General features: G+C 41.6%; 1 protein-coding gene across 3 annotated transcripts in view; it reads right to left on the bottom strand.

The window, feature by feature from the left end:
- The window catches only part of SYNE2 (spectrin repeat containing nuclear envelope protein 2), a 271,795-nt gene that overhangs the window by 247,180 nt on the left and 8,296 nt on the right, over positions 1–16,319 (bottom strand). The gene's annotated exons all lie outside the window — the stretch shown is intronic.

The raw sequence follows: 16,319 nt of genomic DNA, 5'->3' as shown, positions 1-16,319 counted from the left end.
AAAGAATTTTTTTTTTCTTTTGTGAAGAAAAAAAAAAGGGTTTCTAATCCAAATGGACTTGCAGTCTAAGCCAACACCACACGGTACTTCAGATAAACCCAGAACATCTGAATACATTTTAAAGGGCTCATAAAGTTGCGGCAGTTTAGTCTTGACATTTATCATGAAGAATATATTGTCACTGAATTAACTGTCAATCAGCTGCAATTAGAATCAGAGAGACCTGAGTTCAAATCCTGCCTGTGTTACTGAGTAGCTGTGTGACGTGGGGCAGGTTCCTCGTGGAATAAGGTGAGAAGCACTCACCGCTAGAGACTGTTAGTGGTTCACTCAAAGTGAACAGACCTTTGCACCAAGGAAACACAGAAGTGCTAGCTCTCACTATTACTAACCAGGCAGGAGTCCAGGGAAAGATCGGAACACTCGGTGTGGATCCTTCCTTCCTTCCCAGGGCAGGAGAGAGCTCCATCCCAACACCATTCTTCCCCTCACCTCTAGCCCCTCGGCTCCAGCAGACACCCTCAGCCCTGAGGCCAGGGGTTCCCCTGCACACAGGACTGTCTTTCCATTTCCCCAGATCTCCTCATCCTACTGGACAGGGGTGAGAGCAATCCAGACACCCACTCCTCCCTGTGCCTAATGCTTACAGCCTTGTTCCCACCACCTACCGCGGGCTCACCAGATCTCATCTCACTGTGCCTTTGCCCCTCACACACACACACAGTTCACACACTCAGGTCCCCCTCCATTCTCCCTCTAATTTCCAAAAGACTGCACGTCCCCCAATTTTTCTCATCTCCCACCTCTCCTTAACTCCTGAAACCCTTCACTGATGCTGAAATCCATAACAGACAATCAGCGAAATCCCCTACGTGCCCACTACCCTCTTCACCTTTCTGCTCTAATTGAACCTCCACCCTAACCCAGAACTCTGCTTTCCCCACAGCCCTCCCAAGTGACAGCATTGCTTTCTCTTACAGACCTTGGACCACTAGTTCCTTGCTCTTCGCTGCTTCTTCCAGATCATTTTCCACTCTCTTTGTCCCTGAAATGCTCCAGCTTTAACTCTCACGGCATCAGAGAGTCCCCACTATTACAGTCATCTACTTACCTCTGTCATTCCTCATCATTTCTCAAAGGTTTTAGTTCCTTCCCCACTGTTGCTCTTTCCAATGTGACCCCTAATTCTTCGTAATTTCAATACACATACTGGTGAAACTTCCAACCTTCTGGCCTCTCTGTTTCTTGAATTCTTCTCCAATAAATGTGTCTTCTGCTCTGCCTCAACCACTCACTGTCATGGTTATACCCTGACCTTGTCATTACTAGTAACTACAACTCATGATCTTGAGTTCATGCATCCCCATCTCTGAACATCATTCCTTATCTTTTCAGTTGATTCTCACTAGTGTCTCAACTCCAACAATCCTTGGAGTCCATCAGCAACTCCAAGCCATCAATTCTGCCAGTTTTACACTGTCCCTCGCCCCCTTGGTCTCCTTCCTTTCATCCTTATCCATTGTAAATTCCACGATCAATTATTACAAACATTCCCTTGCACCTCTCATTCTGCTGTGTGCTCTTCATCACCACTCTCTGCTCACTCATACCTGCACGCACGCTGCTGAATGTGGCTGGAAGGAAATCCGTAACTGCTGACCAGTCTCATCGTGACCGTCAAGTAGGCCCTCAATGCTGCCTGGAAGTCATAATACACTGCCCTCTCCCACTCCTCTAGACAGCAATTTCACACCCTCTCCTTTTTTCTCAAACTCCCAACGCCTCCCCTCCCATCCTTACTCTCAGCTGAGACCTTGCTTCCCCAGGACACTTAGGGATCATCTACTCCCTTGTCTAGTAACCTATCAAAAGGCTCTGCCTCCTGCCTGTTAGCATGGGTGAGCCAGCCTTGCTCAGACCTAAAGCCAATCCCTTCCTTCCCTCATTCACCAGGTCTCATCCCTTTGGAGCTACTCCAGGACCTTTTACTCCTTTCTCTCCTGTATTATCCTCTCCCCGACCCAAGACCATTCCCATTAGTACTGATCCATGCTATTAATTCGCCCATCTAAAACTAAAAACAAAAAACAACCCTCTCTTGACCCCATCAGGTACAGGTCCATTGTGGCAAAACTCCTCAAATAGATTTGTCTATGTTCCTGGTCTCCAGGTCCCCTCCTCCTTCTCTCTTAACTGAACCCACACCAATCATGCCCTTACCATTCCGCTGAAACTACTCTTTCATCAAGGTCACCATGAATCGAGTTCATCAACGACACCCCCAGCCCCCACTAAAACCAATGATCGATTCTCAGTCTTCATCTTTCTGGAGCAATCAGCAGCATTCAGTACAGATACTCACTCTCTCCTTCTGCTTGCAGGCCCCTATACTCTCTGTCTTCCTCCTCCATCACAGGTTGGCTTCTCTCTTTCTCTCACACTTCATGTCCAATGCCTCGGGAAATCCTCTTACATCCACCTTCAAAATATATTCAGGGGGCTTCCCTGGTGGCGCAGTGGTTGAGAGTCTGCCTGCCGATGCAGGGGACACGGGTTCGTGCCCCGGTCCGGGAAGATTCCACATGCCGCGGAGCAACTAAGCCCATGTGCCACAATTACTGAGCCTGCGCTCTAGAGCCCATGAGCCACAACTATTGTGCCCACGTGCCACAACTACTGAAGCCCGCATGCCTAGAGCCCGTGCTCCGCAACAAGAGAAGCCACCGCAATGAGAAGCTCGTGCACCACAATGAAGAGTAGCCCCCGCTCGCCACAGCTAGAGAAAGCTCTTGCGCCCCAATGAAGATCCAAGGCAGCCAAAAATAAATAAATAAATAAAATTTAAAAAAAAAAGAATTATAAAGAACCATAATTTTGTCCTATAATTCAAAATGTTACTCATGTTTTCATTGTTTCCCTAGAATCAGCAGATGATAAGACAATAAATTTTAAACATGTACTGACGCTTACCAAAAAATGTGTTGAGAGCTAACTTTGTTCCTCCATAGAGAAAACTACAGAACAAGTTTTTATGTTTCCAGGATCAAGTTACATGCGCACAAAGTACATTAATCAAGGCCACGTGTATAAGCAGGAAGGGACTATTTCATTATTACAAAAAAGCAGAAATTCAAAACAAAACAAACAACAAGGAAAACAAACAAAGAGGGCTTTTTTTTTTTTTTTTTTTTTTTTTTTTTTGCGGTACGTGGGCCTCTCACTGTTGTGGCCGCTCCCATTGCGGAGCACAGGCTCTGGATGCGCAGGCTCAGTGGACATGGCTCACAGGCCCAGCCGCTCCACGGCATGTGGGATCCTCCCGGACCGGGGCACGAACCCGCGTCCCCTGCATCGGCAGGCGGACTCTCAACCACTGCGCCACCTGGGAAGCCCGAGGGCTCTCTTCTTTATCCTTAAGGAGCCAAGAGAGATTTTTTTTTCTTTCTAGGTGTAAAGTATGGAGAAGAAACTAACCAGGAATACCACCAGGTCCAGGACAGAGAGTCTACACTAACGTTAGGGGAATTATTGTGGGAGAAAGGAATGACCATAGAGGGGGTGAAATGCTGGCACAAAAAGGAATGTAAAGGAGCACTGTGTGCCCAAGGAGTTTGAGTATTGCACATCCACCTGGAAACCTCAGTCATTCTGAACTATTTCCAAGAAAGATGAGGGATCACATGATCATTTCCATGTGATGCTGGACAAAAGGGGTCTTGGTACTGAGCAAACTGAGGACTGTGAACTTTCCTAGGCTGAGAAAACAGGCAGCATATGAGGGCTCTATATGGACTGCTCAACTTGGAGCACCTAGTCTCACATAGGTTGGACTGACCTCTGATAGGGACATAAATTTAAAATAACCAAAAATTTCCAATGAAAACCTTAAGTTATCCCTGTCCTAAATTGATTAAAATCTAAGAGAAACAAGGGGAAAAACAGTAAGAGGAGCAGGCAGAACAAATCCCGACCCGAACTCTCCAGTTAGCAAATGAAACCCTCAGGAAAAGGTTTTTAAACTTCATGGCTTTTAACTAACACATTGTTCACCTCTTCATCCTGGAAATCATAACCCTTCAAATGCAACAAGGACCCTTGCTAACAGCAGACAAAGATGTCCCAGGTGCAATTAAACACCTTTATGACTACTCAATTAAATGGTTTCGTCTGTGCCATGTCACTTATCCCTTGACACACTTTTCTCACATTTTCATACTGCCTTATCCCTGAAAAGTGGTATTAATTCAACAGGAACCAGAGCCAAATAGCTCCCCCTATAGCAGGATAAGTAATCTTTTGTTCTTTTCAAAAGCTGACCCATTGGGGAAAAAAATAATTGAGAGCCACATGCTTTAAAGCAACTTAATTTGAGTGGGTGAGATTTTTTTTTAATGTTGGGTTTTATTTTTTAATTTCCAGAGTAACTTTCTAATGAAATAATAAAACTCTTCTCAAAATGACATAAAGAGAATAGGACCTTTTATTTATTTATTTGTTTTTTATTTTTTTAAGACATTGGGGGTACGAGTTTATTAATTAATTATTTTTGCTGTGTTGGGTTCTTGTTTCTGTGCGAGGGCTTTCTCTAGTTGTGGCAAGTGGGAGCCACTCTCCATCGCCGTGCGCGGGCCTCTCACAACTGTGGCCTCTCTTGTTGCGGAGCACAGGCTCCAGACGCACAGGCTCAGTAGTTGTGGCTCACAGGCCCAGTTGCTCCCCAGCATGTGGGATCCTCCCAGACCAAGGCTCGAACCTGTGTCCCCTGCATTAGCGGGCAGATTCTCAACCACTGCGCCACCAGGGAAGCCCCTATTTTTTTATTTTTTTAATTTAATTTTTATTTTATATTGGAATATAGCTGATTTACAATGTTGTGTTAGTTTCAGGTGTGCAGCAAAGTGATTCAGTTATACATACACAAATATCTGTTGTTTTTCAGATTCTTTTCCCATATAGGCAATTACAGAGTATTGTGTAGAGTTCCCCTGTGCTATACAGTAGGTCCCTGTTGATTATCTATTTTATATATAGTAGTATGTATCTGTTAATGCCAACCTCCTAATTTATCCCTCTCTCCCCACCTTTCCCCTTTGGTAATCATAAGTTTGTTTTCTAAGTCTGTGAGTCTGTTTCTGTTTTGTAAATAAGTTCATTTGTACCATGTCTTAGATTCCACATTTAAGTGATATTATATGAAATTTGTCTTTCTCTGTCTGACTTACTTCACTTTGTATGATAATCTCCAGGTCCAACCATGTTGCTGCAAATAGCATTATTTCACTCTTTTTTTATGGCTGAGTAATGAGAAAAAGACCATTTAATCAGCAGACATCAGGGACAGAAAAAGACAAAAACAGACAGAAAATAATAAAATCTATCATAAGGATGAGTTTCTTAAAATGCCAAGGAATAGAGAATGAGAAATTCTCTATTCTGATTTTTAAGGCAAATAAGAAATATATAAAATGCAGGAAAATGTAGTCAGTGAATTTCATTCAGGCCCACATGGCTATCCTAGATTATCATTCTTGGAAAATATCTGGTTGAGTTTCAGAAAGGCATAGAAGGAAAAGGTTTTCTCTAGGTGTCATTACCATAAAAATACATTTAACCTCTGACTTTGTTCTTATTCAATCTGCCTTTTGTGAGCTGGCAACTCATATCCTTAGCTGGAAGGGACCTTAAATGAAAACAAATTGAGTTAAGCTCAATTAAAGAGTGTAGATTTTAAGTTCATTATAAATCTCATTATTAAACTACCAAGGCCACTGTGTCTCAGCAAGGTCCAGTCTCCACAAAAGTTCATCTAAAATGTTGACTCCAGCAGTCCTCCCTGGTAGTAAGAGTTCAAAGGCAGTTACCCAGGCATGAGAATCTCTAATTGGCATTTTCACTTAAACACAGAGCAACAAATTCTTACAATGTGGCTTCTCCAAGAATGTTCTCTACTGCATGAGGTCACCAAGGAGGCTTTGCAACCTTCTCTATCCAGGAATTTCCCTTCTTCCCTTTCTATTGCTGGGTTATTGATAACAGGTTTATTGCACATGGCACCAGATTTATTACTTGGATCTTTCACTCTCCTCATTAAAATCTTTTGATCACTCCCTAATTCCTTAATGAATAAATTATAGATTCTTAGCCTAACATTCTAGGTCATTCAGAATTTGACTCCAATCAACTTTTTCCTGACTCATCCCCCATGACTTCCCCACTTACATCCTACTTCTCTAGCCAAACTAGAATATATGCAGCTCCCCAGTTAAGTTGCTCTCTTTTCTGAATCAACATGCTATGTACCCTCTGGACTGGCTAATCCTCCCGCATCCCTCTGCATTCACAGAAACCCCAGCACCCAGCACAATGCACATGGGGGGCATTCGATCAACATTTGTTAAAATAAGACATATCCTGTTCAAATGTCCCCTTTGTGAAACAGAAATAATCTCTTCTGGCTCTGGCCTATCACAATACTTTGTTGGGTCTTTTTTTTTTTAATCATTATTAGTATTAGGAAGTAATATATAATCCTCATAAAACATGTTTTATAAACAGTAACAGAATTCAAAGTTAATCTTAACTTTCCCCACACACCCATTTTCCTTCCCCAGAGACAACATTAATTAACAATTTCCTGTGCATCCTTCTAGATTAGACAGGCAAAGAACATAAATTCTAAAGAGCAAGGATTTGTTTTGGTCGGTCACTGGGTTCCTCGCTCCTAGAATAATACCTCACAAGTAGAAGGCACTTAGTCAATACTTGTCAAATGAAAGAATGAATGTATGTGTATGTAAATTAAATTACTACACTTGTCGAATGAAAGAATGTATGTATATGTAAATTAAATTGCCACACATGATATGGTTTCATTTTTTAAGTTGATAATTCAAAAAGCAGCAATTTAAGTACACTATTTAAAGTTAAAAAGCATCTGTTAAGCCATAAGAAATTTTTAAAAAGGAGATCATAAACCTTCCACATTACCAGAAAGGAAGAAAATTATCATTTGCCCAGTAAAAAGAACAAAGTAGATACCTATGTGCCAATGCAGGTATATTCTTAAGTGAAAAAGAGCAAATTATAAAATAGCATGTTTATCATCATTCTACCTGTATTTTTATGAAAGGATAGCTACATGAATAACCAACAGTTTTGTTTCTATCTTATGGTAATTACCACTTGCTGCTCATGTACTGCAGTCATGTACCTCTATGTGGTTTCTCTCCTACTCATGGTATCAACCTTAATATTAAACCCTTATGCTTTTGTGTTTTTGCTTCCCCTTAGACCAGTGCCATGTAGAGAAGAGGTACTCAATACATTTTGCTGATTGAAAGACTTAGTAAATATTAAAAGATTGAGGTTCAAACTGACTTATTGCAAGGAGAAGAATTTATTGGCAACAGTTACTAGGCCTATGTCTTATCCTAATCCTTGTTTTAAAAACCCCTGGGCACAGATGTAGAGAACAAATGTATGGACACCAATTGGGGAAAGCTGTGGGGGGAAGCTGTGGGTGGGATGAATTGGGAGATTGGGATTGACATATATACACTAATATGTATAAAATAGATACGTAATAAGAAGCTGCTGTCTAAGAAAAACAAATAAAATTCAAAATCAAAAACCCCTGGGTAATTTCTTTCTTCTACTAAGAAAATGTCTTGAACAAAAGGGCATGCACTAATGAGACCCTGCTGCTCTCCCCTGAAACAATGCTGCCAACTCAACTCTCTGTGAGACAAGGTAAGAATAACTAAATTCAGACAATAACGCAACACATTTTAGCCATGTGTTCCAACAGCCATCCCAAAGAATCTTACCCAAGCTGTTATCCAATAGAAAGGGAACTGAAAATAAGGCCACCTCTTCTATTGTTTCTCATGGAGATGATAACAAACAAATAAATGAATGAAAACACACAGGCATGCACAATGAAAACAAGAAAAGCCTAAAATATCTGAAGAATAAACAGGAAAAGGCCTGTTACTGAACTACAAAAGGGGAGACTATTAACCAACAGAGAAAGCAGGGGGACAATTTACAACACATTTTCTTAAGCCAAACAAATAAGCAAGTAAGAAAGAAAAATACATAGTACCAGGACTGAGATCTCACTTATTGAACCGGAAAAGTGAGTTTAGAAGCTAAGTCCTAGCTAACACATCTCGTAAACTCAATGTGCAACCACGTCTCTACTTCAAAATTCTTTTCATTCATGTATTTCCTCCCAGGAGAATCTGTGTTGTCACTATGGAAAAAACAGCACTTGCCTGTCAAACTCAGCATTCCAGGACTGAAATGACACTCTACCTCCCTACTTCTCCCCAAACCCGCCCTCATCTGTGTTTTCATCTCATGGACTTGACACCACCATCCTTTATCAGCCCCAAGTACAGCCTACTGCCAAATCCTGCAAATTTGCCTCCACATGGCTCTGGTATGCGCCTCCTTCTCTACATCTGACGGCCCTCTTGCCTGATCTACCGTCAGGTCTGGCCTGGACCATGTCCATGGCCAACCAGGTCTGCTCTGCTCCCTTCAATCTGTTCTCCACTTCAGCCAGTACATCTGACCACAGTACCCTTTCCACCCTTTGATGGTTTCTCTCTGCTCTGAGGATCAAAAGCAAAACAGCCTGTGAGGCTTGCATGGTCCACCCCAGAGCATCTCTCCAGCCTCGGCACTTACAGCTCTCCTCCATGCCCAGGGATCCAGCCACTCCATCTTCCTTCAGGGCCTTTACAAGCTATGTCCCCTCCTGCCACAGCTGTTTGCACCACCCTGCCCTCTTCACCTACTTGACTTCTAATTACCCTTAGGGCTCAGCTCAATTGTTGCATCCCGAAGGAAACCTAAGTCAATCTGTCTTCCTCCACTACTTAGCATCGGCCTCAACGTATAATCATTGACAAGGTTAAGAGCATGGGCTCTAGAGCCAGACTACCTGAGTTTGATCCCGTATCTGCCACCTACTTGCTATGTGCCTCAGTCTTCTCATTTGTAAGATGGGGATTAACAGTACCTACCTCACAGAGTTGCTAAGAGGATTGAGTACTTGTACTGATGTAGAATCAGAGATCAACAACAGATAATCCCAAAGGCTAAATGTAGCCCACCACCTATTTCTGTAAATACAGCCTTCTTGGAACACAGACACACTCATTTGTTCACATATTGTCTGTAGCTACGTTCATGCTAAAATGGCAAATTGAGTAGTTGTGACAGAGACCATATGGACCTCAAAGCTAAAATATTTACTACCTGGTCCTCTACAAAAAAAGTTTATCAATTCCTGGCAAGATTACGCTTGATCTACACAAATGAATATTAGCTACAACAGGGATGAACGTTGAAATCATTATGCTAACTGAAAGAAGGCATCACAAAATACCACATATTATATGATTCCACATGTACAAAATGTCCAGAATAGGACAGTCTATAGACACAGAAAGTACATCAGTGGTGGCCTCGGCCTGATGCAGGGAGGAGTACAAGGTTTTGGAATAAAATGGGAATAAAGGGTATGGGGTTTCTTGGGGGGTGAGGGGGGCGGGCGGTGATAAAAATGTTCTAAAATTAAATGCAATGGTTGCACAATTCTGTGAGTACACTAAAAATGATTGAATTGTACACTTTAAATGGGCGAGTTGCATGGTACGTGAATCACACCTTGAATTATATCTCTATAAAGGCGTTCCTAAAAAAATATTAGCTAACATCTGTGAGCTAACTTGATGACTATCTGCCTCCTCACTAGCCTACGGGCTCTAGGAGAGCAGAGGCCAGGTCCGATTTAGCACCTCACTTTGCCTGCAGCTTGTACACAGTGTTTCATGTTGCTCGAATTCAGAAAGCATTTGTTGAATGAATGGTTATTTGGCTGGGGCAGGAGCGAGAGGGGCTTTGTTGCTATTTTTCCCCAGTGAACCCACAGATTTAAGTACTTAGTTTGTTGGGGAAATCTATGACACACAGCAAAGAATTTCTGCTTAGGGCCTTAGCATGTAGGATCCAGCAAGGTCCTGTAGCCACATGAGGCAACCACACCCTTATGCAAACACCTGAGATTTTCACACTGAGGCTTTTGTTTCCAGCCCCATGGAACATAGCTCCTGGCTCTCTGCGTAAAAGCAAATCTTGTTATTTCTAGCACATGAAAATGAGCCCACAATACAGATAAAATGCCTAGGATCTGGGGTGCTATTTTTTTCTCTTCTTTCTTACCCTCTTCTGACTCACCTGAGTTGCTCAATAAACATCTGTGGAATGAATAAATCAAAGAAATGATTACATTTCTTTTAGCACGTATCTCTTACTCCTTACTGCCTTTCACCAACCACATTAACACTGTGAGCATTTTTCTTGTGAAAATCAAGGTGTGAGCCTAAACACCTTCCACCGGGGCAGCAGTCCAAGCACCTCTGACTTCTGAGTGCAAAAGAGCCAGACTGCACTAAGGAGATACGTGCCGTGATTACAAATCTAGGATTCCTACACTTTTGAATGCCAGCGAGTCATGGTTTAAGTGCAAGGTTCTGTGCCCCAATTCCCAGAGATCCTGACTGAGGGGGTTCACATAGCTCACGCTCAGAAACTCCTAGCTAAAGTAATTAGACTGGTTTACATGGGTGACTTATTCTTGAGACAACAAGGGAACAGGAAGGGCCTGGCAAAAATAGTAATGAAATAATAAACTGAGATATTAACATAATGTAATGCAATGTGAATCTATTCTAACTTATGGGTATCCTAAGACACGCGTGGAGGGGCTCAGAAGGCTTGCTGAAACAAGCCATGTCCAGGAATAAGTAGGACTCGAGGGTAAGGAACAATGACACTATTTCATTAAAGCTTCTAGTCAGGTGGTCAGGCAGGCATTTTGTAAATGAGAAAACTATAGCTCCCAGAAGATGAAGGGTTTTTAGTCACTCATTCAATAAGCATTTATTGAAAGTCTACTGTGCCCTGGATACTGTGCTCTAGTTGTCACATCTGGTGAGAGAGAAATTCAAATCCAGACATGTCTGATACCAAAATCCATGTTCTTTTCATTATAATTAAAAATCAGCTTAAATGCCAGATCTGTGGCCCCTCCAGCTACCACCCTATCTCTGTCCTCCCCTTCAAACCCAAACTTCTTGAAAGAATTGTCTACCCTGGCTGTCTTCACTTCCTCACCTACCACTCACTTCTCAACCCACGAAAAGCTGGCTTCCACCCCAGCCTCTCCACTTAATTCTGAGCAGGGCCACTTATAATATACTCATTGCTAAACCTCATGGATACTTCTCAGTACTTTTTGGATACCTTGAAACTTCTGATACTGTTTACTACTCTCTCCTTCTTGAAATATTCTCTTTCTTAGGATTCCACAGTACCACACTCACCTTGTTTTCTTTCTACTTCTCTGGACACCCCTTCCCAGGCCCTATTATGGGCTGGTTTTGCTTTTTCTATCTCTGGAATGTTCTGCCTAGGCCCTTCTTCTCTTTCTCTAGATACCTTCATCTACTCCCAGGGGACCAATCACCATTTATATACTAATCAATTCCAAATCTTTACCTTCAGCCCAGGTGTCTGTTTCTCCTGAGCTGTGCATATGTTTATTCCACTATCTTCCGGGTATCTCCACCTAGTTATTCCAGGGACAGTTCAAACTCAGCATTTCCAGAACTGAGTTACCATCTCAATCAACTCCCTCTCCTACCAAAGTTGTTCTCCTGCATTTTTTTTCAGTTCCATCATCCACTCATTTGCCCAAGAATAAACCTGAGTCATCTTTGATACTTCCCTCTCCCTCCCTTTCCCATACCCAGTCAATCAAAACATCCTGATAATTACCTCAATAAAGCTGAAAATAAAAATTATTTCATATGATATAGCTTATATGTGGAATCTAAAAAAAAAGGGTACAAATGAACTTATTTACAAAACAGGCAGAGTCACGGATGTAGAAAACAAACATATGGTTAGTAAGGGATGGGGAGGGTAATAAATTGGGAGATTGGGATTGACATATACACACTACTATATATAAAATAATCGACAAGGACCTACTATATAGCACAGGGAACTCTACTCAATACTCTGTAATGGCCTACCTGGGAAAAGAATCTAAAAAACAAAAAGAGTGGATATATGTATACGTATAACTGATTCACTTTGCTGTACACCTGAAACTAACACAACATTGTAAATCAACTATACTCCAATAAAAATTTTAAAAATAAAATAAAAATTAAAAAATTTTAAAGCCCTGAAAATTATATCTATTAGATATCTCTGGATATCCATTTCTCTCTATCCATACCGGCACCTCCTAGATGAGGACACCATTATCTCTCAGCCGGTCTTCCTGTCTCCACACTCAGTCCCATAAGACCACACCCCACAGTGCCCCCTGGGTGATTTCTAAATCACTAGTTCTGAATATGCTTCTACTCAGAATCCTTCAGTTGCTTCCCCTTGGTCTTAAGAAAAACTTCAAACCCCTATACATTTACATGACCTCATCTTTTCACACTCTCCTTCAAACTCTAATCCTCAGTCTCGCTGAACATCCGTTTCCTGGAATGCGCCACATTCAGCCTCATCTTCTGGCTTTTATATGCCGTCACCACAGCCTGGAGCACTCTTTCCACCTTCAACGCCTGCTTATCTATTAACACATTTTAGGTCTAAGCTTAGAAATCGCTTCCTCTGGAAAGCTTTCCCTGACTCCCAAGTCTGGGTGAGGTATTCCTACTCTGTACCTCTATAGCACCATGTCAGCCCTCTTTGCAGCACACATCATACTCTACTGTTGATATAATTGTCTGTATCCCTATAATCAGAACATACGTTTCAGGACAGCACATGCCATGTGCCATCCCCTGTGTTCAGCACAGTGTCATACACCATAGGTATTTAAAAACACTTGTTGAATAATGAATGAACAAATAAATGAATGGGGCTCTAGCAATAAATGAACCTAACTTAGGAAAAGCATAACAGTTAATGGAGTAGTATCTCTTACTTTAAAAAATCCTACATTTCCCTTCAACAAGTACCTGATATCAACAAAATTTCTTGAAATGTTAAGTCACTGTCTCTACTCCCTCACCTCCCATTCTCTCCTCAACCCCCTCCAGTCAGGCCTCCATCTCTACTATCTGAGTGTGGCGAATGCATTAGAGCCACCAGCTGACTCTATGAACCCAATCCAATGGCCATTTCTCTACTTAACACAGTTGACCATACACCCTTCTTGAAATATCTTCATCTAGGGGTTTCCAGGCCATCACACTTGCCTGGTTTTCCTTCTTTGGCCTTGGCCACTCCTTCTCAGGGTCCTTTGCTTGCTCCTCCTCTTCTGTTTGACCTCTGAACACTGCAAGACCTAAAAGGTCTGCTCTAGCTACATATTCCATAGGTGATCTCATCCAGTCCGTGGCTTTAAATGTAAGTATACCAGCCATATGCTGATGGCTGCCAAATCTATACCTTTCTCTAGAACTCTGAATCCTGACATCCAACTGTCTACTTGACATCTCCATCTGGATATCAAATAAGCATCTCATATCTATCATGGCAAAAATACAAGCTTGATTTCCCCCAAAACTAGTTTATCTGCCAATCTTTTTTTTTTTTTTTGCGATACGCGGGTCTCTCACTGCTGTGGCCTCTCCCGTTGCAGAGCACAGGCTCCGGATGCGCAGGCTCAGCGGCCATGGCTCACGGGCCTAGCCGCTCCACGGCATGTGGGATCTTCCCGGACCGGAGCACGAACCCATGTCCCCTGCATCGGCAGGCGGACTCTCAACCACTGCGCCACCAGGGAAGCCCTATCTGCCAATCTTTATCACAATAAATTCCATAACCAATTGCTCAAGGCAAAAATTTAGAAATTATCCTTAATTTCTCTTATTAATCACCCAATCATCCCAATGTTAACAAACATCCTTTGAAAAGAAATCCGTGGTTCTTCATCCCATTGCTACCACCCTGGGTCCAAAATACTATGATATCTCACCAGGGCTACAACAAAAGCATCCTAACTGGCTTTCCTGCTTCCCCTCCTGCTCCCAGATAATCCCCTCTCCACGCAGCAGCCAGAGTGGAAAATGTAAATCAGATCATGTTACTCCCTTGATTAAAACTTTCCAAATGTTTCCCATCCACACACCTTAGCTTAGAGCTGATGAATCCCTGCCTAACCCAGCTCTGCCTTGCTCTCCAATCACCCTGCCCCTCATCCACCACAATCCAGCCACACCAGGCTCCCTTTGCTCCATGAATTCACCATGTTTGTTTCTCTTGTTGAGTTCTTCCTTGAGCCATTGTCTCATACTGGAATGCTCCTCCCTAGCTCTTTGCACAGCAGCTCCTTTGTGTTATTCAATTGCTCCTTAAGTATCTCCTCTTCCTTCTCTGACACCTGATCTAAAGAAGATGCCCAAGCATAAATCCATTTTTGCATAAATCTGTTTTTGATATTTGCTATTTTTCTTAATGATTTATTGTTTGTCTCTGTAACTGAAATGCAAGCCTCGTGGGGCACATGAAGCTTACTGGAGTTGTTCACCTCAATAACCTCTCAACCCAAAATAGTGCTTGATAAAAAAAAAAAAAATAGTGCTTGATACAAGGTGGGGTTTCAGGGAACACATGCTGCATGAATATATCAATGAACAGATTTACCTGTATTCATAAAAACCGTAATTACGCGATAAAGTGGTTAAGTGTGAATTCAACTGTACTTTTGAAACATTTTGTTTTGAAGACATCAAACCACCCTGGAAGTTCTGCTGAGTAAACACTCAGACTGAGGCAGACAGACACATACAGCAGAACTAGTCTGCACTCTGAATATCCTTCTTAACTGAAGACGAGGCCAACAACGCCCACGTTTTGGAAAGATCCTACATGTTACTCAAATTTGAGAAGGGCTGTTGGTGTTCTGTATTTGAGCCAGGTGCCCTTGATCTTGTAACATTTCGCTACCCGTGTAATTGGTAGTATCCTTTGTAGTAAAGGCTGAAAAGACAAAGGCGTGACCCGTGCATGCTGCTCCACCCCAGAGGCAGAGAGCAAGTGTGTGTGGCTGCTCTTCTCCCACTTTCTTCCAGTGCTCATTCAACACATGTTGCCTCATAGACCATCAATGACCAGGAGAGATTATTCACCCAGAATCTCATATCTCTCCTGCAAAGATACACACATTATCTTTCTAAGATATACATATATCTAAGATATACACACATGATAATGTCAAACATTCCATTTCTCTAATAAATCATTCACAGCTTTTTATCTATCATTTTTAAATGACTCTAAAAATACCCGGTGGTTATTAGTAAACTTCAGCTCTCATACATATTGAGAACAACAAATACAGTTACCTTTTAACAAATTTCCCTGCTGAACGTTTTAGAAAAATGGAGCCATTTGGAGAAATTATAATCACCAATGCTGAAACCAGATGAGGGAAGTAATCTCTTGAAGAGGCACATTTAGAATGACCTCTGATTTTTAGAGTATAAAATCACACACTAAACCCACCAGATGGTTATAAATTAATCTCTTATATTTACTTCAAATTTTCCCATTTCCAAAGGGAAATTATTTTGAGTTTTATTTTTCCTAATATACTACTTCAAGCTCTGAATAATTACACCCCCTCCCCACACACATGCATACACAACAAATGCTCAGAAAATCTTGTATCGCCCATGGGGCTAATTAAAAAGGATTCTGATTTCTATAAGGAATGAATGAGATCTTTGTTAACCTACTTTAACAGGACTCTAAATGACCCTGGATTTATCTTGCCCTACTTTTCAAAATGTAACTGACCCAGAATAAAGTAAGCTTATCCCCAAACTCCTGGCAAAAACAGAACCAAAGTTCCCAGAAGACGAAACCGTATATACAACTTAAAAAGAAAAAAAAAAAAAAGAAAAAGAAAAAACCTTTCCCTGAAAAACATCATTCACTGCTTCCAGAGCTATTTTGTTTTTCATTTAATTGGAATATTTTTAAGATTGTGAAGCTTTACAATATGAAGGCAAATAATCCTCCAAAAAAACACAGCAGAAGACAGTATCAGCTATTATGATATCAGGAACTTTCTGGAAGCTTTTTTGTTGGGACAGTACAGCACTGATAGCTGGTGAAGGACTATAACTTGATTATTTTCTCCGGGTGTAATAATCACCTAATTGGCAAAAAAACAAAGAAACCCAGAGATATTGCTTTTATTCATAATAACAAAGCAGTCTGCCTTGGTTAAAGAAGCAAAAATACTGTCTGCATATTTCTTACTCTTCATT

The sequence above is a fragment of the Globicephala melas genome, chromosome 2 (assembly GCF_963455315.2).
Source record: "Globicephala melas chromosome 2, mGloMel1.2, whole genome shotgun sequence".
Classification (NCBI taxonomy): domain Eukaryota; kingdom Metazoa; phylum Chordata; class Mammalia; order Artiodactyla; family Delphinidae; genus Globicephala; species Globicephala melas.
Note: the sequence above shows the minus strand (reverse complement) of the source record. Positions and strands in the feature narration are given on the sequence as shown.